Here is a 25258-nt window from a genome sequence, read left to right as displayed (position 1 = left end):
CTCAGTCTTCTGTGCAGAAGGACGAGTTCTCCCCGAGAGACAGCACACCTATATTTCATTCTTACAATAAAAGGTCATGGCTCTAGCATAAACAGGGAGGATTCTTAATATTTCTTTAACCTGCCACTTCCTAAATCCTCTCAAACAAGCAAAAGTCAGCCTCAGTGAGCCCCCACCTCCTGTACCCCTTGTGAAGTGGCTGCAGGCCCGACACTAGTTGGAGCCAGTCTATATTCACAGCTTGGCTTCACTTGGGAATCTCTAAGCCCAGCATAAGTAGCAGCCATTTAAGATTGCTTTATAGCTCAGGCAGGGTGGCCCAGGGAAAAATGCAAGTGGGGGCTGACCTTGGCCTGCACACCCAGTAGACAGCTATAGATCACATTAGAGCACCATCACCTGTGCCCTCACAGCTGATCTTCCATGGAGGGTGGAGCCTGGTGATCAGAGGTTAAGGCCAGTCTTCGCAGGTAACCCTCACACTAACCTGCTAACAGCAACCAAGGGTCCACTACAAGTGGAGGGTGTACTCACCCTACACAAAGGTCAACTTAAATACCCAGTTTGGGTGATAGGAGAGGCTGTGCCACTGGACCCTATAAGACTCTTACTATATTAGGCCACACTACAAAGACAGGGAGTCATAGCAGCTCTACCTAATACATAGAAACAAACACAGGGAGGCTGCCAAAATGAGGAAACAAAGAAATATGGTCCAAATGAAAGAACAGATCAAAGCTCATGAAAAAGAACTAAACTGAATGGAGATAAGCAATCTATCAGATGCAGAGTTCAAAACTCTGATTATAAGGATGCTAAAGGAACTTAACGAGGACCTCAAAGATACAGTTAGAAATAAAGGATACACTAATTAAAGTAAAGAACAATTTTCAGATTTGCAGAGAAACATCAGTAGAGTGGATAAAACTGAGAAGATTTGGAACACTAGGAAGAAAAAACAACAAATCAGAACAACAAGAAGAAAAAAGAATCCAAGAAAAATGAGGATAGTGTAAGCAGCCTATGGAGCAACTTCAAGCATTACATTTGTATCACAGGGGTGATAGAAGGAGAAGAAAAAGAGCAAGCAATTGGAAATATATTCTAAAAATAATGAAAGAAAACTTCCCTAATTTAGTGAAGGAAATAGTCATGCAAGTCCAGAAAGCACAGAGTCCCAAACAAGATGGATGTAAAGAGGCCCACTCCAAGACACATCATAAAACAATGGCAAATGTTAAAAATAAAGAGAGAATCTTAAAAGCAACACGACAAAAGCAATTAGTTACCTGCAAGGGAGTTCCCATAATAGAATGCCAGCTGATTTTTCAAAAGAAAATTTGCAGGCTAGAAGGTATTGGCAAGAAATATTCAAAGTCATTATTGCTCTATGCAGCAAAGATATTTTAGAATCCAAGGGCAGGTAAAGAGTTTCCCAGACAAGAAAAAACTAAAGGAGTTCATTATTACCAAACCATTATTATATGAAATGTTAAAAGGATTTATTTAAGAAAACAAAGATCAAAATTATGAACAATAAAAGGACAATAAATACATATCTATCAGAATTGAATCTAAAAAACAAAGTAAGCAAACAAGAAGAACAGAGACAGAATCATGGATATGGAGAGCATTTTGATGGTTGCCAGATGGGAGGGGGACATAAGGGAATGGGTGAAGAGGTGAAGGGATTAAGAAGTACAGATAGGTAGTTACAGTCCTGGCTGGTGTGGTTTAGTGGATTGAGTGTTGACCTGTGAACCAAAAGGTCACTGGTTTGATTCCTAGTCAGGGCACATTCCTGGGTTTGTAAGCCAGGTCCCCAGCTGGGGGCATGCGAGAGGCAACCAACTGATACATCTCTCACACATAAATGTCTTTCCCTCTCTTTCTTGTTTCCTTCCCTCTCTCTAAATAAATAAATAAATAAAATCTTTACAAAACCCCAAATAGGTAGTTACAGAATAGCCATGGGGATATAAAGTACAGTATAGGAAATGGAGTAGCCAAATAACTTATACGCATGACCTGTGAATATGAACAATGGGCGGGGTTGCCTGAGGGAGTGGGGGGGCAAAGGGTGAAATATCGGGACAATTGTAATAGATAATCAAAAAATATAGTTAAAAAAAGAAATATCAGTTTGTGGAACAAGGGTTGCTGAAATCACGTGCTTGACCAGGTCAGGATAATCACCTGTTCTAGGACCAGTACACAACAGGAGACTATGGAAGGTACTGATTTATATCTGAATGAACATCATTTATATTCAGCTAATCTCTAAGTGGGTTTTGCATAAATCAACCTCCATTCTGGCTCATGTCCAGGTTGGAGGACAGGCACAGTCATGTCAAGGGAACAGTCTCTTCTCCATAGGTGTGTAGCGACTGCCAGGGAGAAGGGGATGGTGTGGTCAGGGGCAAGTTGGGAGTTGGGCAACAGACTGGGGACATGGGCTGTGGTGAGGTGAACACACACACATGCATGAGGGGAGGTGGGCAGACAAAGGAGGACATGGAGATTATTTTTGACAGGTTAATCTTTAAAAAATATATGTATAATGGTGAGTTTGCTGTCATTTTACTATACATGTTTTTTTATCTTCTTTTTCTTAGATAAGTCCCTTTACCATTTCATATAATAAGGGCTTGGTGATGATGAACTCCTTTAACTTGACCTTATCTGAGAATCACTTTATCTGCCCTTCCATTCTAAATGAAAGCTTTGCTGGATAGAGCAATGTTGTATGTAGGTCCTTGCCTTTCATGACTTGGAATACTTCTTTCCAGCCCTCACACCTAAAACAAAAACAAACTAAGCAAACAGCTAGAACAGGAACAGAACCACAGAAATAGAGATCACATGGAGGGTTAGCAATAGGGGAGTGGGAAGAGGAGAGAGGGGAAAAAGGTACAGAGAATAAGTAGCATAGATGGTAGGTAGAAAATAGACAGGGGGAGGGCAAGAATAGTATGGGAAATGTAGAAGCTAAAAACTTATAAGTATGACACATGGACATGAACTAAAGCGGGGGAATGTGGGTGGGAGAGGGTTTGCAGGGTGGAAGGGAGTAAAGAAGAAAAATGGGACAACTGTAATAGCATAATCAATAAAATATATATTAAGATATATGTATATATTTTACTGATTATACTATTACACTTATCTCCCACCTTTTCCCCCTTTGCCTCCCTAGACCCAGTACTCCTCATTCCCTCCAGCAATCCCCTCCCTTAGTTCATGTCCGTATAAGTGCTTTGGCTAATCCATTTTCTATACTGTTCTTAACATCCTCCTGCCTATTTTGTACCTACCAATTTCTACTTCCTAATCCCTGCACCTTTTGCCACATTCTCCCCATTCCCTGTCCCAAATGATAACCCTGCAAATGATGTCCATATTTATGATCCTATTCCTGTTCTGCTTGTTTGCTTAGTCTGCTTTTTAGATTTGATTGTTGATAGTTGTGAATTTGTTGCCATTATAATGTTCATATTTTTGATCTTCTTTTGCTTAAATAAGTCCCTCTATCATTTCATATCATAGTGGCTTGGTGACGACGAACTCTTTAGCTTTACTTTGTCTGGGAAGCACTTTATCTGCCCTTCAATTCTAAATGACAGCTTGCTGGATAGAGTGATCTAGGGTGTAGGTCTTTGTTTTTCATCACTTTGAATACTTCCTGGCAGTCTCTTCTGGCTTGCAAAGTTTCTTTTGAGAAATCAGCTGATACTCATATGGAAACTCCTTTGTAGGCAATTCTCTGCTTTTCTCTTGCTGCTTTTAAGATTCTCTCTTTATCTTTAAACTTTGGCATTTTATTATGATGTGTCTTGGTATGATCCTCTTTGCATCCATCTCGTTTGGGACTCTGTGCTTCCTGGACTTGTATGTCTATTTCCTTCACCTATTTAGGGAAGTTTTCTTTCATTATTTTTCAAATAAAATTTCAATTTCTAGCCCTGGCTGGCGTAGCTCAGTGGATTGAGCACGGGCTGCGAACCAAAGTGTCGCAGGTTCGATTCCCAGTCAGGGTACATGCCTGGGTTGCAAGCCACGGCCCCCAGCAACCGCACATTGATGTTTCTCTCTCTCTCTCTCTTTTTCCCTCCCTTCCCTCTCTAAAAATAAATAAATAAAATCTTTAAAAAATTTCAATTTCTTCTTCTTTCTATTCTTCTTCTGGCACCCCTGTGATTCAAATGTTGGTACCTTTGAAGATGTCCCAGAGGCTCCTTAGCCTATCCTTGTTTTTTTGGATTCTTTTTTCTTTTTGCTGCTCTGATTAAATGTGTTTTGCTTCCTTGTTGTTGAAATCATTGATATGGTTCTTGGCTTCATACATTCCATTGTTAATTCCCTATAGATTTTTCTTTATTTCACTTAGTGTAAGCTTCATTTCTGTCTGAGTCTTTTATTTTTTATTTTTTTACTCATGTTTGCATACAGTTGTCTCCATTTTCCCACCACCACTTTCCCCTGCCCTACCCACCCCTACCTCCTACCCTCAATTCTTCCCGCCTTTGGTTTTGTCCATGGGTACTTTATACATGTTCATTTATGATCCTTTCTCTTATTTTCCATGTTATTTCCCTCCCACTACCCGCTGGTACTGTCAGTTAATTTCAATGTCTCTGGTTATATTTTGCTTGCTTCTTGCTTTTGTTAATTAGGTTCTACTATAGGTAAGTTCATATGGTATTTGTCTTTCACTGCCTGGCTTACTTCACTTAGCATAATGCTCTTCATTTCCATCCATGTTGTCGAAAGGGTAGGGGCTCGCCCTCCCTCTCTTTCTTTCTTTCCTTTCCTTCCTTCCCTCCTTCCTTCCTTCCTTCCTTCCTTCCTCCCTCCCTTCCTCCCTCCCTCCCTTCCTTCCTTCCTTCCTTTCTTTCTTTTTCTTTCTTTCTCTCTTTCTCTCTTTCCTCGCCCTCTCTCTCTCTCACTCTCTCTCTCTCCCTCCCTCTCTCTCTCTTTCTGTTTCTTTCTTTCTTCTGTGTAGTATTCTACTGTGTAAATGTACCACAGTTTATTGACCCACTCATTTACTGATGGGCACCTAGACTGTTTCCAGCACTTGGTTATTGTAAACTGTGCTGCTATGAACATTGGGGTGCATGGGTCTTTTGAATTAGTGTTTCAGGATTCTTAGGGTATATTCTCAGTGGTGGAATTGCTGGGTCAAAAGGCAGTTCCATTTTCAGTTTCTTGAGGAAATTCCATACTGTTTTCTACAGTGGCTGCACCAGTTTGCATTCCCACCAACAGTGCGCTAGGGTTCCCTTTTCTCCACAGCCTCACCAGCACTTATTGTTTATTGATTTGTTTATGATGGGTCATTCTTTTTTTTTAAAGATTTTATTTATTTATTTTTTTAGAGAGAGAATGGAGGAAGAAACAGAGAGAGAGAGAGAAACATCAATGTGCGGTTGCTGGGGGTCACAGTCTGCAACCCAGGTATGTACCCTGCCTGGGAATCGAACCTGAGACGCTTTGGTTTGCAGCCCACACTCAATCCACTGAGCTACGCCAGCCATGTATGATGGGTCATTCTGACCAATGTGAAATGGTATCTCATTGTGGTTTTATTTTTAAAAATTATTTTATTGTTGTTCAAATACAGTTGTCTGTATTTACCTCCCACTACTCCTTCCCCAACCGGAACCATTCCCACCTCCCTCCCCTGATTCCACCCCCCCTTGGTTTTGTCCATGTACACTTTATAGTTCTTCCTGAAAACACTTCCCACTTCCTCCCCCTTATCCCCTTCCACCTGCACTCTGGTGACTGTTAGCTTATTCTTAATTTCAATGTCTCTGGTTATATTTTGCTTGCTTGTTTATTTTGTTGATTAGGTTCCACCTAAAGGTGAGATCATATGGCAGTGGTGTCAAACTCATTTTTACCGGGGGCCACATGAGTCTTGGGGTTGCCTTCAAAGGGCTGAAATAATTTTAGTACTGTATAAATGTAACTACTCCTTAACTGTTAAGGAGTTGAAATTACATTATGCCCTTTGAAGACAACTATGAGGCTGATATGGCCCCTGGTGAAAATGACTTTGACACCCCTGTCATATGGTATTTGTCTTTCACTGCCTGGCTTACTTCACTTAGCCATAATGCTTTTCAGTTCCATCCATGCTGTCACAAAGGGTAGGAGCCCCTTCTTTCTTCCTGCTGTGCAGTGTTTCATTGTATAAATATACCATAGTTTTTGATCCATTCATTTACTGATGGGCATTTAGGTTGCTTTCAGCACTTGGCTATTGTAAATTGTGCAGCTATGAATATTGGGGTGCATGGGTTCTTATGGATTGGTGTTTCAGGATTCTTAGGATATAATTGCAGCAGTGGAGTTGCCATGTAAAAAGGCAGTTCCATTTTTAGCTTCTTGAGGAAATTCCATACTGTTTTCCACAGTGGCTGCACCAGTCTACATTCCCACTGAGAGTGTACTAGGGTTCCCTTTCCTCCACATCCTTTCTAACACTTGTTGTTTGTTGATTTGTTTATGATGGCCATTCTGACTGATGTGAAGTGGTATGTCATTGTGGTTTTAGTTTACATCTCTCTGATGGCTAGTGATTCTGAGAATCCTTTCATATGTCTCTGGACCCTCTGTATGTCCTCCTGGGAGAAGTGTGTTTGGTTCTTTTGCTCATTTTTTAATTGGATTGTTTGTCTTCCTGGTGTAAAGTCATGTGAGTTCTTTATATATGTTGGAGATCAAACCCTTGTCCGAGATAGCATTGGTAAATATATTTTCCCATAGGGTTGGTTCCCTTTTCATTTTGCTAATGTTTTCTTCAGCTATGAAGAAGCTTTTTATTTTAATGAAATCCCATTTGTTTATTCTATCTTTTATGTCCCTTGCTCTAGGGAACATATTAGTGAAAATATTGCTGCATGGAATATCTGAGATTTTCCTGCTTAACTTCTCCTCTAGGACTTTTATGTTATCATGACTTATATTTAAGTCTTTTATCCATCTTAAGTTTATTTTTGTGTATGGCATAAGTTGGTGGTTCAGATTCATTGTTTTGCATATACCTGTCAAAATCTTCCAACACCATTGGTTGAAGAGGCTATTTTTACTCTATATTATGCTTCTTCCCCTTTGTCAAATATTAACTGACCATAGAAACTTGGGTTTATTTCTGGGCTCTCTATTCTGTTCCATTGGTCTATGTGTCTGTTCTTAGGCCAGTACGAGGCTGTTTTGGTTACCATTGCCTTGTAATATACTTTGATGTCAGGTATGGTGATCCTACCAACTTTGTTCTTCTTTATCAAAGCTGCTGCAGCTAATCAGGGTCATTTATGGTTCCATATAAAATGTTTTTAATAACATATTTTATTGATCATGCTATTACAGTTGTCCCATTTTCTCCCTCCACTACCCTCCACCCTGCACACCCTCCCACCCACATCCCCCCCTTTAGTTCATGTCCATGGGTCATACATATAAGTTCTTTGACTTCTACATTTCCTATACTATTCTTAGCCTCCCCCTGTCTATCTTTTACCTACCATTTATGCTACTTATTCTCTGTACCCTTTTTCCCCTCTCTCCCTCTCCCATTCCCCTGCTGATTATCCTCCATGTGATCTCCATTTCTGTGATTCTGTTCCTGTTCTAGTTGTTTGCTTAGTTTGCTTTTGTTTTTGTTTTAGGTGTGGTTGTTAATAACTGTGAGTTTGTTGTCATTTTACTGTTCATATTTAATATCTTCTTTTTCTTAGATAAATCCCTTTAATGTTTCATATAATAAGGGCTTGGTGATGATGAACTCCTTGAACTTGACCTTATCTGAGAAGCACTTTATCTGCCCTTCCATTCTAAATGAAAGCTCTGCTGGATAGAGCAATGTTGTATGTAGGTCCTTGCCTTTCATTACTTGGAATCCTTCTTTCCAGCCCCCTCTTGCCTGCAAGGTCTCTTTTGAGAAATCAGCTGATAGTCTTATGGGAACTCCTTTGTAAGTTACTGTCTCCTTTTCTCTTGCTGCTTCTAGGATTCTCTCCTTATCTTTAATCTTGGTAATGTAATTATGATGTGCCTTGGTGTGTTCCTTCTTGGGTCCAACTTCTTTGGGACTCTTGGAGCTTCCTGGACTTCCTGGAAGTCTATTTCCTTTGCCAGATTGGGGAAGTTCTCCTTCATTATGTTTCAAATACGTTTTTGATTTCTTGCTCTTCCTCTTCTCCTTCTGGTACCCCTATGATTTGGATGTTGGAACATTTAAAGATGTCCTGGAGGTTCCTAAGCCTGTCCTCATTTTTTTTTTTTTTTTGGAATTCTTGTTTCTTCATTCTTTTCTGGTTGGATGTTTCTTTCTTCTTTCTGGTACACATTGTTGATCTGAGTCCCAGTTTCCTTCTCATCACTGTTGGATCCCGGTACATTTCCTTTATTTCACTCAACGTAGCCTTCATTTTTTCATCTAATTTGTGACCAAATTCAACCAGTTCTGTGAGTATCCTGATCACCAGTGTTTTGAACTATACATCTGATAGGCTGGCTATCTCTTCATTGCTTAGATGTATTTTTTCTGGAGCTTTGATCTGTTTTTCCATTTGGGCCATTTATTTCTATTTTTAGTTTTTGTTTTGGCACACCTGAGCCATGAAAGGTTAAGTGCCTAAGGCAGGTTCTGCAGAAAGGACTGATGCACCCGACTGACTCAGAAATTGCAGGTAAAAATGCTGGAGTAACTTGTCTCAATGTAAAAAGTCTACCCGCATCCACACAACTGCAGCTCCTTAGAAGAAAGTACATTCTCAGTGGAAGGGATCACAGCTCTTTTATTTCCAAGTTTTGTGCCTGCTGCATCCCATATAAATTTTTGAAATGTTTTTTTTTTCTGTAGCTGTGAAATATGCCAATGGTATTTTAACGGGGATTGTGTTGAATCTATAAATTGCTTTGGGTAGTATACACATTTTGATAATGTTAATTCTTCCAATCATGAACATAGCATATGCTTCCACTTATTTGTGTCTTCCTTAATATCTTTCTTGGGTGTTCTGTAGTTTTCTGAGTACAGGATTTTACCTCCTTGGTTAGGTTTATTTCTAGGTACTTTATTTTTCTTGCTACTATGGAAAATGGGATTTCCCCCCCTGGTTTCTGTTTCTGATATTTCATTGTAGTGTACAAAAATGCCTTCGATTTCTGAATGTTGACTTTGTATCTCGCTGTTTTGCCAAATTCATTTATTAGGTGAAGCAGTTTTTTGGCCGAGGCTATAGGGTTTTCTATGTATACTATCATGTCATCTGTAAACAATGACAATGTTACTTCCTCCTTTCCAGTTTGGATGCCTTTTATTTCTTCTTCTTGTCTGATTGCTGTGTCTAGGACTTCCAATACTATCTTGAACAGAAGTGGTGAAAGCAGACATCCTTGTCTTGTTCTTGATCTTAGTGGGAAAGCTTTTAGTTTTTGCCCATTGAATATGATGTTGGGTGTAGGTCTCTCATATACGATCTTTATTATGTTGAGGAATGCTCCCTCTATTCCTACTTTTCTGAGTGTATTTATCATAAATGGGTTCTGCACCTTATCAAATGTTTTCCCCACATCTATTGATATGATCATGTGATTTTTGTCTTTCATTTTATTTATGTGACATATTATGTTTATTGATTTGCCAATATTGTACCACCCTTGCATCCCTGGGATGAATCTCACTTGATCCTGGAGCATGATCTTTTTTTTTATATATATATTTTATTGAGGTGTGTGATCTTTTTAATGAATTGCTGGATGCAGTTTGCCAATACTTTCTTGAGGATTTTAGCGTCAACGTTCATCAGAGATATTGGTCTGCAGTTTTCTTTCTTTGTTGTGTCTTCCTCTGGTTTTGGGATTAGGATGATGCTGGCTTCATAAAAAGAGTTTGGGAGTCTTCTATCTTCTTGTATTTTTTTTTTTGGGGGGGAGTAGATTGTGAAGGATGGGGTTTAGCTCTTCCTTAAATGCTTTGTAGAATTCCCCTGTGAAACCACCTGGTCCAGGGCTTTTGTGTGTCAGGAATTTTTCGATTACTGCTTCAATTTCCTTTGCTGTTATTGGTCTATTCAGGCTTCCTGCTTCTTCTTCATTCAGTTTTGGAAGATTATATTTTTCTAGAAATTTTTCCATTTCATCCAGGTATTCTAATTTCTTGGAATATAGTTTTTCATGGTAATTTCTTACAATACTTTGTATTTCTGTGGTATCAGTTGTAATCTCTCCTCTTTCTTTTCTGATTGTGTTTATTTGTGTCAGTTTTTCTTTTTTCTCTTTTAAATTTTATTTTAATCATTGTTCAAATACAGTTTTCTCCTTTTTTCTCCCAGTCCAGCCCCCCACACCCCTCCCCACTTCCCTCCCATTACCACCCTCCCCCTAGTTTTTGACCATGTGTCTTTTAAGTTTGTTCCCGTGAACCCTTCCCAATGTCCCCTGAAGTTCCCTCTATTCTCCCCTGTGGTCACTGTCAGCCTGTCCTCTATTTCAGTGTCTTTGGTTATATTTTGCTTGTTTCTTTGTTTTGTTGTTTAGGTTCCTGTTAAAGGTGAGATCACATGGTATTTGTCTTTCACTGCCTGGCTTGTTTCGCTTAGCATAATGTTTTCCAGCTCCATCCATGCTGTTGCAAAGGGTGGGAGCTCCTTCTTTCTTTCTGCTGTGTAGAATTCCATTGTGTAAATGTACCATAGTTTTTTTGATCCATTCATTTACTGATGGGCATCTTGGTTGCTTCCAGCTTACACGACTGTACTCTAAGAAGACAAGGAATCCAATTGAAAAGTGGGCAAAGGACTTGAACAGACACTTCTCCAAGGAGGACATACAGAAAATCCAAAGACACATGAAATGATGTTCAATATCACTAGCTATCAGAGAGATGCAGATTAAAACCACAATGAGATACCACTTCACACCAGTCAGAATGGCCATCGTAAACAAAGCAACAAACAACAAGTGTTGGAGGGGTTGTGGAGAAAAGGGGTCTCTGGTGCACTGTTGGTGGGATTGCAGACTGGTACAACCACTATGGAAAGCAGTATGGGACTTCCTCAGAAAACTAAAACTGAATTTTGACCCTGCGATTCCACTGCTGGGACTCTATCCTAAGAACACTAAAACACCAATCCAAAAGAACCTATGCATCCCAATGTTCATAGCAGCACAATTTACAATAGCTAGATGCGTGTCCTCTTTTTTTCTTAATGAAACTGTTTAAAGTCTGGTCGATTTTGTTTATCTTTTCAAAAAACCAGTTCCTGGATTTATTGATCCTTAGAATTGTTTCTTTAGTCTCTATGTCATTTAATTCTGCCCTGATCTTGGTTATTTCCTTTCTTCCACTTGCCCTAGGCTGTCTTTGTTGTTGTTCCTCCAGTTTTGGTAGATGTAGGGTTAGGTTGTTTATTTAAAATGTTTTTATCTTTCTTAGGGAGGCCTGCATTGCTATGAATTTCCTTCTCAGGACTGTCTTTACTGTGTCCCATAAGTTTTGGACTGTTGTGAGTTCATGTTCATTTATTTCCAGAAATGTTTAATTTCTTCCTTGATGTCATTCTTAATCCAGTCATTGTCTCATAGCCTGCTATTTATTCTCCATGAGTTTGAGTGTTTTTGAGTTTTTACCTTGGGGTAGGTTTCTAGTTTTAGGCCCTTGTGGCCTGAGAAGATGCTTGCTATGATTTCAATTTCCTTGAATTTGTTGAGGCTTGTTTTGTGTTCCATCATGTTGTCTATCTTTGAAAATATTCCATGTGCATTCAAAAAGACTGTACATTTTGCTTCTTTGGGATGAAAGGTTCTTTATATATCAGTTAAATCTATTTGATCTAGGACATTGTTCAATTCCACAATATCCTTGTTGATATTTTGTTTGGAAGATCTATTCATTGTTGACAGCGGGGTGTTAAAATCCCCTAGTATAAGTGTGTTGCTGTCTATATCTTTCTTGAAGTCCTCCAAAATTTTCCTTATGTATTTGGGTGCTCGTATGTTGGGTGCATATATGTTTGCAATGTTTATGTCTTCTTGTTGGATTCCTCCCTTGAGTACTATGAAGTGTCTTTCTCGGTCTCTTTTTATGGTCTTTGTTTTGAAGTCTGTTTTGTCAGATATAAGTATTGCTACCTCAGTTCTTTTTTTTTCCTGTCCATTTGTGTGGAATGTTTTTTTTCCAGCCCTTCACTTTCAGTCTGTCTAGGTCTTTTGTTCTGAGGTGGGTCTATTTTAGGCAGCATATGTGTGGGTCATGTTTCTTATCCATTCAGCTACCCTATGTCTTTTGATTGGAGCATTTAATCCATTTACATTTGAGGTTATTATTGATAGGTACTTATTCATTGTCATTTTGTTCCTTTATACCTATGCTCCTTTCTTTCCCCACCCTCTCTCTACTTCTTCTTAAAGCAGTCCCTTTAACATCTCTTGCAGTGCTAGTTAGCCAAGCTTCTTTGAGGCTTCTTTTGTCTGGGAAGCTCCTTATTTGGCCTTCCATTTTGAATGAGAGCCTTGCTGGATAGAGTAGTCTCGGTTGCAGGCCTTTGCTTTACATTACTTGGAATATTCTTCCCATTCCCTTCCGTCTTGGAGTATTTCCATTGAGAAGTCAGCTACTAGTCTTATTGGGACTCCCTTGTATGTTACTTTCTGTTTCTCCCTTGCTGTCTTTAAGATTCTCTCTTTGTCTTGGAATTTTGCCATTTTAATTATGATGTGTCTTGCAGTGGGCTTCTTTGGGTTCTTCTTGATTGGGATCTTCTCTGCTTCCTGGACTTGTGTGGCTTTTTGTCTCATCAAATTAGGGAAGTTTTCCATCATTACTTTTTCAAACAGGTTTTCTATACCTCACTCCTTTTCTTCTCCTTCTGGTAACCCTATTATACAGACATTATTCTGTTTCGTGTTGTCCTGAATTTCCCTTAACCCCTCTTTATACTTTTTCAGTCTTTTTCCCTTTTCTTACTGTTTTTGAGAGTTTTTTCTACTTTGTCCTGCAGCTCACTGATTCTATCCTTTGGTTCATTGAGCCTGCTTTTGATTCCTTCTTCTGTGTTCTTTATTTCAGAAATTGTATTCCTCATTTCTTCTTGGCCCTCATTGATTTTTTCTATATCTTTTTTAAATGCTGATATAGTGTGCAGTAATTCCTCGTAGCTTCCCTGCAGTTTTTGATAATTTGCACTGAGTTCATTGAGCTTCCTTACAACCATTGTTTGGAATTCATTATCTGACAATTGACTTGCCTCTATTTCATTTAGCATTCTTTCTGAGGATTCCTCCTTTCCTTTTGATTGGTAGTTGTTTCTTTGTCTTCCCATTGTTTGTGGGACTCTTTTTGTTTGCTTTTGTTTCTTAAATTGATCTGTTTGATTCTCTGAGTTTGTGGTGTGAACTTCTATGGTGGAAGGCCTGTGAGATTCAGTTGTGCAGTCTCCTTGACCACCTGAACTTGATGTTCTTGGGATGTCCTTTATGTATTTTATGCTGGTTTTCTGGATGTAATTGTGTTTTGATTGTTGTTGGGTCATTCTTTAGTGGGTTCTTCTGTGTCACTGGTTGGCTGAGCATCACTCTGCCCACCACGTCTTTTGTGCTGTTGTGCAGGTTCTGTATGAACAAAACCACAGAACCCAAGAAATAAACCCACACCCACAGATATAAGTTCCCCCACAATCCCAAAATCAATAGCAAATGAACCAGTATTAATAAGGTTGTAATGAGATTAAGACTTTCATAAGAAAGAAGAGGGGATATGAGGTGACCTACTGAAAGAGAAATGATTTTGACAGGGTAGAGGGAAGAGTACTAATAAGAGTTGGGCATTGGAGCAGTGGAAAGAGAGAAGGTAAAGTTTACCTCATGAATAAAAAAAGGGAATGAAGAGTGGAATGGAGTATGTGAAGGGAAATGTATAATATTAGGTTTAAGCAGAAATTAATATAATATAAAATAAAATAAAGTGAGAGAGGGAAAGAAAAGGAAAGAAAAATATTATTAAATAATTAATAAAAATATAGGAGCCAAATTGTAGAGAAAGATCCACCAGAGTACTATGAACAACAAATGAACTAAAATTAATATAGGTGGTATGGGAATAAAAGGGGAAAAAGAAACAAAGAAAAATCTAAGAGATGTTTAGAGGAATGGAAAGTGATTTTGAAATGATAGAAGGAGAGGGAATACTAAGAGTGAGGAAGAAAAACTAGACTAAGTGAGGGAAAAAGTAAACTTTGGGATGTAAAGTAAAAGAAGAGAAAAGGAGAATAAAGAAAAATAAAAGGGCAGGATGAAAGAGAAATAGAAGAAATGGAAAAAAAGGGAAAAAACAGGCTAAGATGGCAAAATTAAAATTTGAGACAAAGAAAGAGTAGGAGAGGGGTCCAGTAAAATTTGATATTTGAAATACAGAATTAGTGAAGCTATAGTGATAACCTTGAAAAACCAATGTAACAACAACTACCCTACCCACAACCAACTAGCAAAGTTTATTAAAGGTGTAGAGAGAATGTGGGTATTTTAAGAGCTGGACAAAAAGGATATGAAATGACCCTTGACAGGAAAATTCATTTGGAGTGTCTGGATGGGGGAGAAATAGCAAGAGTGTGTAATGGAAACAAGTTGTAGCTAGAGAGAAAACCAAATTTGAAATGAAAATATTGCAAGGAAAAAGGAAGGTAAAATGGGCTAAGAGAAGGGAGGGGCAAAATATGGTAATTGAAATACACTATAGTCAAAAATCTAGTGACTTATTATATACAAACTTGCTGGATAAGAAATGAATGTTATAAAGCTATGCAGGAAGGAAAATATTGCAAATCATGAAGAAGAGCACAGTGGCTTTCATCTGAGTAGCCCCTTGTACTTACCACTATTTTTTTCTTTCAGGATCTGCCTCTGGTGATGTCAGATGGTGACCCCGTCTAACCTTAGGCAGCCTGTTCAATATTTCCAGTGATCTACTGTCACTGGTGGTCTCCTTCAATTGTTAATCTGGTCACTCTGCACTCAGCAGTCTGGTTTTACATACTGTGGGGCAGGGCAGAATCCCTCCTGGGGTGGGGGCTATTGTTTTCCCTCAGGCTGCTGCTGCTGGGAGGGGAGTTGTCTGCCTGAGCAGGATGGTTTCTGTGTATGGGGGTCGACTCAGCACTGGATACTGGAAGCTACCCTCTCAGTTCTCTCCCCAAAACCTCTGTCCCTAGTCTCTCCTCAAGTCTCTCCAGTCCACTCTGCCTGCCCAACCCCTTTTGCCAGTGATCTACTGTCTCTGGCTGTCTCCTTTGGTTGTTCATCTGGTCACTAGGACTCAGCAGTCAGGCTTAAGTACCAAAGGGTCAGGGCAGAGACCCTCCTGGGGTCAGGGCTATTGTTTCCCCTCAGGTTACTGATGCTCAGAGGGGAGTGGTCTGCTTGAGCACAAAGGCTGCCACCGTCTGGGGGCTGACTCAGTACCGAGATCATGGTGTCTACTCTGTCAGTTCTCTTCCCAAAGCTTCCATCCCCCATCTCTCCTCAGGTATCCCCAGCCCACTCTGTCCCTACCTTTGCCAGAGCACAAGGCACATGATGCAAATGAAAATTTGTGTGTTGGCCCTTTAAACAGCTCTTTGCATCTCCAGTCGTCTGTCTCTGGCAGAGAGCAACCCTGACGCTTTTCACTGCTGGTTGTTATCTGTGCACTTTTTGGATTCTGGTGCTCTAGGCTGGGAATCCTAGCTTAGGGTTTAGACCTCAATCTTCTCCAGGGGATCCAATGGGCTACTTATTTATCCCTCCAGCACTGCTGCCTGTGGGTGCCCAGCCAGCCTTCTTGAGTCTCCACTGCACTCCTTACCAGACAGGTTGTGCTGAAGCTGGTTCTTCTGTTGGTCTGAAGTTATATGCTTCTCTCTGGCTATTGCTCAGTTGTTTGTTCCGGGTGGTTTCTCCACAATTGAGCTGTAATTCCAGATTTGTCCTGGGAGGAGGTCAGTGTGGACTTTCATTCACTCCTCTGCCACCTTTCCTCTGCCTGGGTCTTTGTTATGCTGTTGAAGTACCCAATGAGTTCCTTGAGTATCCTTATGATCAGTGTTTCAAACTCTGTGTATGATAGATAGCTTATCTCCATTTTGTTTAATTCTATTGCTGGAGTTTTGTTTTGTGTTTATTTTTTAATTTATTTTTTAATTTGGGCCATATTTCTCTGTCACCTTAATTTGGAAGCCTCCTTGTGCTTTTTTTCTGTATATTAGGTAGAGTTACTTTGACTCTCTGTCTTAGTAGTGTGGCCTATTGTAGAAAACTGCATTGGTAAGTTGGATGGGGCAGAGCCTTGGGTAATTGCCAGGGCAGGGCAACCTGTGACTCTCTGTGGGGAGGGTTCGGTGAGGTGACAATGCTGCTGCCTGGCTTCTGGAGTTTTTCCCAGGAGGAAACTATCTCCCAGCACTCGCTCTTATGCCAGTCACTTCAATTCCTCCCCATATGCCAATTCCTCCCCATATGCCCCATATGTCCTTCCAGCTGTTTCCCTGGTGCTGAAGCCCAGAGGGAGCGAGTTTGCAAAAGTCCTAAGCTCATTGTAGGACCTTTAAGAAGAGACTCCTGTGAGTCCCAGTTTATTCTGCTGCCCTAACCACCACTGTTTTTTAACAGCCAGAAGTTATGGGGACTTATCTTCCTGGCGCTAGAATCCTGGGCTGGGTGGTCTGGTGTGGGGCTGGGATCCCTCGCTCCCAAGGTATATCCCCCAATTTTTATCTACCACATATGGGTGTGGGACTGCCTGTTCTGTGTCTCCATTGCCTCTCTGCACCTCTCACGTATCTCTACCCCTCCTACCTATCCTGATGAATGTGGTTTCTTTAATTACTTGGTTGTCGGATTTCCATACAGCTTGATTTTCTGATGATTCTGGGTGATAGTTGTTTTGTGGCCTGGTTGTAATTTTTGCTGTGGTTGTGGGAGGAGGTGAGCCATGTTTACCTATGCCTCCACCTTGACTGGAAGCTGATGACTGGTTATTCTTGGCCTTTTGAAAATGCTTGGGAAATCCAGAGAACAACTCATATTATCTTTATTTGTTATCCCAAAGTGTTTAATTTTCCACCAGCCAAAGCAGGTTTCACAGTGCTGGAGCATGTTTTTGTGAGTTTGCTTTGAAGGTGTTATCCAGGAGGAAATTACTTAGCTTCTGGATTAGGTGGTACAAGAAAGTCAACGTTAGCCTCTGGTATAGGTGAGCGTGAGCCAGCCTTGATTCAGAAGTGGAGGGCCCGAGTTAGGAGCTGGCAAATGTTGCCCATAGTCAAAAGCAAAACAAAACAAACACAAGCAAAGGAAAACACCAGGCATACACTATAAAAGTAGGATACCTTAGTTGGGGCACAAAGGTTCTCAGAACAGCCACTCCAAATGTCCACAAGCTGTGATCTCTGCTCTCCTACCTTATTGAGCTCTGTTGATCCATGACAGTTGAGGGAAGAGAGTGAACATGGAGAGGGCCCCAGGGTTGCCTGCCATCCTGAGTTCTTGGTGTGAATCTATTAATTAAAAGGAAGAAATACCTCGGCTGGTGTGGCTCAGTGGATTGAGTGCCAGCCTGCCATCCAAAGGATCCCTGATTGGATTCCCCATCAGGGTACACGCCTGGGTTGCAGGCCAGTTCCCTGGTGCGGGGTGTGCTGGAGGCAACCACACAGTGATGTTCCTTTTCTCCTCTTTCTCCCTCCCTTCCCCCTCTTTAAAAACAAACAAACAAACAAACAAACAAACAAAATCTTTTTTTTTTAAAAGGAAGATATATCATTTTTCTTTTTTTAAAGATTTTATTTATTTATTTTTAGAGAGGGAAGGGAGGGAGAAAGAGAGAGAGAGAGAGAAACATCAATGTGCAGTTGCTGGGGGCTATGGCCTGCAACCCAGGCATGTGCCCTGACTGGGAATTGAACCTGCGACGCTTTGGTTCGCAGCCTGCACTCAGTCCACTGAGCTACGCCAGCCAGGGCGATATGTCATGTTTTCTTTCCAGCCAGCCCTCTCATTTTTGGCAAGTGCTTGCCTCCCAAGATACTGGGGTTGAGTATGATGGTGGAGAGGGAAAGGGTGTTGAGTCACATGAAAACTGTTTATACCATTGTGAAAGCAGAGCTGTCCTTAGCCTTTTCCCTGCTGTGTCTGCTCAGGCATAAACCCTCATGTGAAGTCAGGATGTTTCATGAAAATTCTTCCCGATTATGAGCACATGTAGTACCAAGATGTGTACACCTGCTGTATGTACCTCCTGCTGCTTTGGCTTTGGTGGGGGAGCGTGGTGACAAGTCGTGTGGAGAGGGACCTCTAACTCGTAGTCCGCGGATGCTCTGGTCCTAAGAGTGAGCTGACCTTGGCTTTTGCTGTCTTTTCAGCTTTCTGCAGCATTCGCTGTGGCTTGGCCATGACCAGGATCACAGCTGACTGGCGGCCTGGGCCAGGTGTCCACAGTATCTTTTCTGTTTGGGGTAGTGCCAGTGTGATCACTCTATTGACACACATTTTAGCACTTATCATTTATTGAGGCTGAGAAGAGAGAACAGAGTTGAGGTCCAAAACCTTTGTATTCCAAAATGAAATGTAAGTGGTTTGCTTCTAGGCTTCAGTAGTCAGTCGTGTTTGGACAGCGTATGTGAATGGGAAAAATGACATACACTTGTACCTGTATACACACAAGGCAAAACTATGTAGGAACACTTGATTATTTAGAACCTGATTCCTCTTGATTGGCATTACTTGGGCTCTGGAAATTTTCCTAAGCCACATTCCATTGTGGTTAAGGGTATCCCCACTTCTTATTAGGTTGAGCCGAGATGGAGAGTGTGAATTTCAGTTTTCAAGAAAGACATTAGAAATACCTGTGTGCAAGGACCCCCTGCTGCTTATTACCTCAGCCCCACTGAGCGTGCCTTGTGTTAGCATCCCCTGAGTGGACCAGAACCACTTCTACATCCTAAAATGGCACAGTTTCTAACAAAACCTACTTGGAACACAAGGAATAGAGTTGTTTATGGAATTTCTCCTTACCCCTGCCAGGCTCTGGATGTGTAGCTACAGTGCTTGCTGGTCCCATTTTACTTACTCCAGGGAACTTCCACGGAGGCAGTGTGGAGATGCCAGGACTGGTCAGCGTGCTTGGGGTGCTGTCTGATCCCTGTGCACAACTGTGAACACTGCCCACAGTGTTTGTGTCATCAGGCCCAGAGCTGAGCTGCTTGAGTGGAGATGGGGGTGGGGGGCAGGCAGTGGCGGGGTGAGGGGGCTCGTCCGGAGTGCATATGAGCAGTCAGGAGGAGCTGGGTGGCTGCGGTTGGGTGGCAAGGTGGTGAGTGGGCCAAGTCTGAAGGCATGAATTCCGTTCTCTTCCAACCCTCCTTGGAAGTAGCCTCTCTAGAGCATCTTGTCATAGACCAACCCGCCCTCCCTGGTTGGTAGTCAGTGAGCCAAGGTGCCTTCTCCAGGCTTGTGGGAGAGAACATGACATGGCATTTATTGATGAGAACCATCAATCAATTGCCACGGCTGTGCTTACAGGAACAGCCTGGCATGTGCTTTTAAATACAAGAGGACAAGTACTTAGAGGATCATTAAGTCATACATTTGCTGCAGGATTCTTCTAGAAGAACAGTCTATCTGGAACTTATACCTGAGACTGAGAATGGAATTCTGACCCACCTCTGGGATGGAGGCTTGGTGGCTGGGACCTAGAAAGTGCCTAGGGCTGTGTCAGGTGTGTGTTCTGTTTGTTCCCAAGGGCTGGCTCATCAGAAGCTTTCTGCAATTGGTAAGGATGTGTCTTGAGTCCAGACTTTTCACCACAACTTCCAGAGCATCTGAACTTTAGGCACGTATTGGATATTCCCCAGCTACAGGTAGCTGAGAGCTTAGATGAGACTGCTGTAACTGGAGACTGACATCCTCTCTAAGGTTTGAGTGTAGGTATAAAAATGTGGCAATCCCTGTAGAAAACTTGGAAGATCCAGAAAATATAACAAAACAACCAGTTATAAGCATTGGTTGCATTTCTCTGTGGACATATTTAAACTGTACTTCCTTGAGTGTGAGGAGGAAAAATTACATGTGTGAAAAAAGAAAAGTCATTTCAATCCTAATTCCAAACCTCTCTGTGCTCTGGTGTTTGGTATGCCAGTGCTCCTAGAGTGTTCTCATGGAATGCAGCTTAGAATTTCTTCTCTGCCATTAGCCAGACTTTCCAGAAAAGTCTGCTGTGATGATTGACTTGTGAGGTGCCTGGGACCTTGCACTGTTTCTTCCTCATCCATTCATGCTATTCCTGGACCTCTTGAGAACTTGTGTCCCCTGGTCTCTTAAAAGCCTCTGGGCCATGTTCTGTGGGACCAGAGAGGATCAACAGTCTTGCGTGCGCGATGCTGTCCTGGGGAGAAGCAAGTCAGCATTGTCTGAGGATGCAGATTCTGGCTATTAGGAGCGTTGTGATCTCAGATCAGTATTTTTTTGCAGTGGCATTTTTGTTTATTTGTCTCAGTGTCAGGCCATATGTTGTTGCTTCATATTCTTGATAATTTATGTCTATAAGAAGTTGGAAGCATCATAGGGGATGTATTGTCTTTACGACATGCCTAATACATGCCCCTGTGTGCAAATTGATGGTGACTATTGAAGCACATTTTGAACTTAAAAAATAACTAACTGTAGGGCTCTGGGTTTTTAGGTTCTGACCTAGAACCTTGGCAGTACTCCAGATTGCTCTAGTGGATGCAATAAATTTGGTAGGTCACTCACTACACAGTGAGGAGGTGGACAGGTCACTTTTACTCAGTGTCCAGCTCAAGGTTGTCAGGCAGGAGGAAATTCTCCCCTGTTTGCAGGAGTTAGCCTCTTACTCTAGTCAGAGAGAGCCCACATTTAGAGTTCGAGGTTAGAGAGAACATATCTCAGCTCTTGCAGCCAGGCAGGAGTGGCTCCCTCTTACTGGTGGGAGATAAGCCTCTTTCTGCTTGGGCCTCCACCTGATTGGATGAGGCCCCCCACACTGGGGAGAGCAGTCAGTGTTGCTGATGTTAATGTCAGCCTCCGCCAGAAACAACCTCACAGGTACATCCGGAATAATGTTTGACCAATGTCTGGGCACCCTGTGGTCCCTTCCAGTCAGTGTGTGAAGTTACCCAGCACACTCTGCCTGCACAGAGACCCCAGGGCCTACTCCCGGCAGCCAGGGTCTTGTGTAAGTTGGTTGCCCATTAATTCATTGACTTATTCACCCAACAAGTGCATGTGCAAAGGCAGAGGAAACTGAAGGGAAGGACATTTTCCAAAATGTTTACTGCAGCTCATCATCACTGTGGTGGGGTTTCAGGTTGGCAATGGGTTCCCTTCTCTCCAATTGTCTTCAATGAATATGTGTCCATTGCTTTGGAAATAAGGTGGGGAAGTGTGGTGTTTTTAAAAAAGAGAGATGACCCAACTTAATTCTTACTATCCAGTCCTGTGACATTGTGGACTCTGCCCCACCTCTTAAGGAACCCTGAGCTTCCTTAGCTGTGTAAATGGACAGGAGGCTCACCACTTCATAACGACACCCAGTCTGCATCTTACAAGACAGTAGTTCCCTGTCACTGGAGCTGCTCACGTAGAGGCTGGGTTTCAGAAGGACCTGTTGTCTGTTTTATTATGCTTTTCAAAGACATTTTCATTCTTAGAATTCTTTAGAAACTTTTGTAGGTAAACTTTGCTTAAATCCACATTTGTTTACAAGGCTCTGTTACAAGCTTTTGTCATTTCTTCATAGTTCTGTCTTCCTCCTCCTGCCCTTTCATCTGATGTACTTTAAAGTGAAGACTGGCTGGCTCTGAAATGAAGACCTGCTCTCTCTCTCTCCCTGTAGTGCTCTACAGATACAGACACATCTTGGGATTGTGGCAGCCAGATACCGGGCCCTATGGAGGACTGCTGAACGTGGTGGTAAGTCTGAGAGCCTCACCTGTGGATTCTTGTGAAGCCAGGACTGCTGCCCCACATGGACAGAACTCAGTGCCTTTCTACCAGAAGGACAAGTCAGCTGCTTTGTATATGACACTAGAGCAATCACAAGGAACTTCTCATCAGGTTACTTTTTGCGGCCCTAGCTGATTCTCTGCAGAGCACTTGTCTCCCCCACAATGAGGTCTGCATGTGCTTGGAATGGTGCCTCTTGAACAGCAGCCCTAGGGCCGAACACATGCAGTTAATACTTGGCCAACTCTGGGTAGGCGCCTGGGCCTAGGTGTTGCTGTAGCTGATGTCACAGTGAAAACAGTCAGGTGCTCCCTGGGGAATGCTGGTGTTCTGCTCCTGCTTTCCTTCTCACTGGCTCATGCCAGAAGCCCAGTCCGGGAGACCAGCAGCACATCTTGTAATACTAGTGGGTCTGCTTCGCCATGGCCCTGGACAGCCTTGGTGCGGCTCTTCTGAGCCTGGTCCAGATTGGCCCACCTGGTGACTCTGGTTACTCTGTCACTCTGTATATTTTGCTCACCAGGTAGGGTTTGGACAAGAATAAGTATTGCTTTATACTCTTCATATTTGGTGGAAGCGTTCATTCAGAAACACACTTTACATATGTTACATTTAGTATCACTGGGGAAAAGCCTGGCTTCTAAAATGTTCTCTCAGGGACAATTCAACAGTTCCCAGCATGGGCATACTTTTTTCTTTTTAGTCAGGGAGGGTGATAAATGTATCCCATGACTGAACACAGCAACTGTCTCTCATCTCAGACTGGTTAGCTGCAAAAGTCAATAAATCCTTTCCTCTTCTTGCTAAAGCTAGAATCTGTGGATCTAGGTTCTCCTGGGAATGAAGGAGTGACTGCCAGGTCCTTTCAAATGGGACTGTCCCTGTCCCTCCACTGAGAATGTGGGCGCCTGTGTGCTGATCATGCGTGTGGGGACTGCGTGTCCTTTGATCTGAGCTGTCACTTTCTATCACTCACTGTTTCAAACACACCAGAATAGCAGGAATGGTAGCATGAAGTGTCAATACCCATCACCTGGATTCAGCAGCTATTGATAGTGCACCAAGATCATGGCCTCTGTCTCTGCCTCTTGGTGTTCTGTCTTCAGGAAGTTTCAAGCAAATCCCATGTCACTTCATTTCTTTGTACTTCAGTGTGGATCTCTAAAAATGTGGGTGCTTTCCTACATATCCACCAGTTCTTAACAAACCTTCCAAAAGTAGCAGTAATTCCTTGACGTTACCTGAGACCCAGTCCCTATGTAAGGTTCCTTGATTGTCTCAAAAATGCCTTTTGACAGCTGGTCCGTTCAGATTGGGACCTAAACCAGGCCTGACATTGTATTTGTGTATTTTCCCACATGACTGTCTCCTGTTGAAAGCAGCATCCCCATTTTTTTTCAGGTCACTTGCCCTATTTAGTGGGTGTCACTTTCTGGACTATTTCCCTTGCTTCTTTTTCATGTCATTCAGCTCCTCTCATCGCTGCCCCCCACTTTAGATCTGGAAGTTTTCTCTCTAAAAGGCTTTCTTGGATGCAAGTCTAACTGCTTTTTTTCTATTAAAAAATTAAAGTTTTCTGTTTTATTGAAATGTAATTGACAAAAATAAAAGATTTATAAAGCATGCTTCATGATCCCACCATCTAGTTAATTAATGCATCCATCATCACACATTCAAGTTCTAGTCTCAGTAAATTTTGGTGATCAATCGATTGATATTAATTATAGTCACATTGCTTTTCACTAGATAACTACTTTTTAATTAACAAGCACTTGGTGGTGGGGCCATGCTTGTTCCCTTGTGACAGATCAGGGGCATCTCGATGTCTGTTGGCCCTGAGGCCCTTCATGGGCCTGGAGTGTAGAGATGTGAGTGGTCACTGTGGACAGCTGCGGGTGAGGAACCTCTGCCTTGGTGCCTCACATACCCTCATGTGGACATGCACCCTTTCTCCTCACGACAGGTGAATGGCTTGTTCATTATTGGTTGGATGTACCTGCCTCCTCATGACCCTCATGTGGTGACATTCCAATGAGATTCAAACCCTTGTTTAGAATTCACCTGATGGAGAGGAAATCACCCATGGTGGAGTGCATGTACGGCCACAGAGGGTCCCACAATGGCCACATCCAGGTAAGTGTGTGCTCAGGCTCCCTTAGACATGGTAGCCATGTGCAAGCTAGGGGCGAGGTCTCCTCTGGTCTTCTCCATCCTGATGTCAACTGAGTTTGTGGTCGTGTCTGTAGCTATAAGTCTATGTCCATACAGAACAGGGGAAACAGGGCTCTACCCCCACTCCTTCTGTGTGTTATTTATGCTATGGTGCTGTGATGTAACTCCACAAAGAAGTACTAGTTGGAACTCTCCAACTGGTTCTGCATCCAGTTAAAACCATTTGGTCTTCCCAACCACACCGTTCCTCACTTTCGTTCCTCTCTTTTTGTTCCGTTCTTTTTTCAAAACCTCTAAGACTATGAAACGATGGCCCTTCTTTCCTACTCTAAGAATCCCCTTGGAAAAGTACAAGCACCTCTCTCTTGGATGCACTACTTCCCTGAGAAGGAAGTGCATGCTTGGGGTGGGTCTGAGCTCCCTCCTCTGGACTAGTTACAATTTGTATGTGTCCTGGGCTTCTGTAGATGAATGGGGTGCATCAGGGAGGAGGGGCTCATTGTCTGATGGAGATGCCATGACTGATTTGTTTCCCTCGCTCCTTTGTCATGGATGCTCAAGATTGTGAAGAAGGACTAGTTCACCAAGAGCAACCAGATAGACCACCACAGGATGTCTAGTGGGAGGCAAGAGGTGAGCCTCTACCCCTTCTGTGCACAGGGAGCAGACATGAAGTTGAATGATTTGACATCATCAGCATACCACCAACATGAGGGCCCTCTCCCGTGGTTCATCCTCATGTTGTTGGCGCAGAAAGTGTGTCTGACCCTTTCATCAGAAATGACCTCATATGGATGTGTGTACACAGGCATAGGTTTTTGTTTCCCCACCAACCCTCAGAATGTGACCAAAAAGAAATAGTTTTCACTAGGTGGTTCTCCTTCACCGCTTTGTTGAGGGTGTCCATGGGCCATGCAGGTTTCTTCTTGGAAGTGAGTTGCAGGGAGACCAGAGGGCTGTTCTCCCCACAGGTGGATCTGGTGATGGAGATTTTCAGACCAGGCAGCACCGTGGGTAAACATGCATGTCAGCTGCATCCAGGAGTTTCTCTGTGCTTCCTTTTGTTTGCACAACGTTTTAC

At 42.2% G+C, this 25258-nt stretch overlaps 1 long non-coding RNA gene across 1 annotated transcript; it reads left to right on the top strand.

Annotated features, from left to right (window-relative positions):
• Positions 1-18047: 18047 nt before the first annotated feature.
• On the top strand, positions 18048-24026 carry LOC118497579. The gene is made up of 3 exons (XR_004900112.1): positions 18048-18269; positions 21896-21972; positions 23969-24026. It is a non-coding gene; the product is annotated as an uncharacterized LOC118497579 (long non-coding RNA).
• Positions 24027-25258: the final 1232 nt, after the last annotated feature.

This window comes from Phyllostomus discolor, chromosome 12, assembly GCF_004126475.2.
Source record: "Phyllostomus discolor isolate MPI-MPIP mPhyDis1 chromosome 12, mPhyDis1.pri.v3, whole genome shotgun sequence".
In the NCBI taxonomy this organism is placed as follows: Eukaryota; Metazoa; Chordata; class Mammalia; order Chiroptera; family Phyllostomidae; genus Phyllostomus; species Phyllostomus discolor.
Note: the sequence above shows the minus strand (reverse complement) of the source record. Positions and strands in the feature narration are given on the sequence as shown.